The following is a 2,040-nucleotide window of genomic DNA, read 5'->3' as shown; positions in this document are numbered from 1 at the left end:
CCCCAGAACCAACCACCGAAGGAAGAAAGGCTTTAGTTACAGTTTTCCCCCATCCCCACTCCCTCACCTTATTGAGAAATCAAGAGATTTAAGTTCTGTTCCACCAAATACCTGCCTGGTGCATTATCTATGTGGACAACTTGAGCTAATCTCACCAAATCTTGTGGTCCAGGGCTTACAGTGTGTGTAGTGAGTGCATGTGTATTGAGTGCATGCGTGTGTGTTGGGTGTGTGTGTGTGTAGTGAGTGCGTGTGTATTGAGTGTGTGTATTGAGTGTGTGTGTGTAGTGAGTGCATGTGTATTGAGTGCGTGCGTGTGTATTGGGTGTGTGTGTGTGTAGTGAGTGCGTGTGTGTAGTGAGTGCGTGTGTGTAGTGAGTGCGTGTGTGTAGTGAGTGCGTGTGTGTAGTGAGTGCGTGTGTGTAGTGAGTGCGTGTGTGTAGTGAGTGCGTGTGTGTAGTGAGTGCGTGTGTGTAGTGAGTGCGTGTGTGTAGTGAGTGCGTGTGTGTAGTGAGTGCGTGTGTGTAGTGAGTGCGTGTGTGTAGTGAGTGCGTGTGTGTAGTGAGTGCGTGTGTGTAGTGAGTGCGTGTGTGTAGTGAGTGCGTGTGTGTAGTGAGTGCGTGTGTGTAGTGAGTGCGTGTGTGTAGTGAGTGCGTGTGTGTAGTGAGTGCGTGTGTGTAGTGAGTGCGTGTGTGTAGTGAGTGCGTGTGTGTAGTGAGTGCGTGTGTGTAGTGAGTGCGTGTGTGTAGTGAGTGCGTGTGTGTAGTGAGTGCGTGTGTGTAGTGAGTGCGTGTGTGTAGTGAGTGCGTGTGTGTAGTGAGTGCGTGTGTGTAGTGAGTGCGTGTGTGTAGTGAGTGCGTGTGTGTAGTGAGTGCGTGTGTGTAGTGAGTGCGTGTGTGTAGTGAGTGCGTGTGTGTAGTGAGTGCGTGTGTGTAGTGAGTGCGTGTGTGTAGTGAGTGCGTGTGTGTAGTGAGTGCGTGTGTGTAGTGAGTGCGTGTGTGTAGTGAGTGCGTGTGTGTAGTGAGTGCGTGTGTGTAGTGAGTGCGTGTGTGTAGTGAGTGCGTGTGTGTAGTGAGTGCGTGTGTGTAGTGAGTGCGTGTGTGTAGTGAGTGCGTGTGTGTAGTGAGTGCGTGTGTGTAGTGAGTGCGTGTGTGTAGTGAGTGCGTGTGTGTAGTGAGTGCGTGTGTGTAGTGAGTGCGTGTGTGTAGTGAGTGCGTGTGTGTAGTGAGTGCGTGTGTGTAGTGAGTGCATGTGTATTGAGTGTGTGTGTGTAGTGAGTGCGTGTTGTGGCGGCCAGAAAGAGGTATGGTCCCCCACAAAGCAGATGGAACACCTTCAGCACCATGGAGAGCCCCATCAGAGGAAGCAACAAGGGCTGGGCCACCCAGTAAGAGGGTTCAGGACCAGGGATAGCTCCAACACAGGTGTTCACTTTTTATCCTCTAACAGGGAGCCTCAGCTGCAGGCTGTTAGGAACAATCAGCCACCACCACATAAAAGGGAACCAAGAGGCCTCAGTAGGGTCTCAGCCGGGGAGATGAGCAGATGCTGAATGCTGGATCGCCCTAACCCCAAGCACAGGACAAGTTCTTAAGGGCGGAAGCTCAGTGGGTCGTGAGTAGCCTGAACACTTTAACTAACCCTCCACCTCTTCTGTCTTCCCTTCAGGGAGATTGATCTGCTGCCCCAAGAACCAACCACCGAAGGAAGAAAGGCTTTAGTTACAGTTTTCCCCCATCCCCACTCCCTCACCTTATTGAGAAATAAAGAGATTTAAGTTCTGTTCCACCAAATACCTGCCTGGTGCATTATCTATGTGGACAACTTGAGCTAATCTCACCAAATCTTGTGGTCAAGGGCTTACAATACATATCTATGGTCTACACTGGATGCGGCGCGACACGACACGACAAATCCCCGACAGAAAACTGCTGCTGCGTTCTATTTATGACGTATTGACACAAATTTCGAATGATTTTCAACGGTCGCTTTGTCGCGTCCAGTGTACTAGACAGACTTTAGCTGTTGCGGCGCAGACAC

The sequence above is a fragment of the Sinocyclocheilus anshuiensis genome, unplaced genomic scaffold (genome assembly GCF_001515605.1).
Source record: "Sinocyclocheilus anshuiensis isolate Anshui unplaced genomic scaffold, SAMN03320099.WGS_v1.1 scaffold2199, whole genome shotgun sequence".
Taxonomy (NCBI): domain Eukaryota; kingdom Metazoa; phylum Chordata; class Actinopteri; order Cypriniformes; family Cyprinidae; genus Sinocyclocheilus; species Sinocyclocheilus anshuiensis.
The sequence above is the reverse complement of the archived record's forward strand: the minus strand, read 5'-3'. Positions refer to the sequence as shown.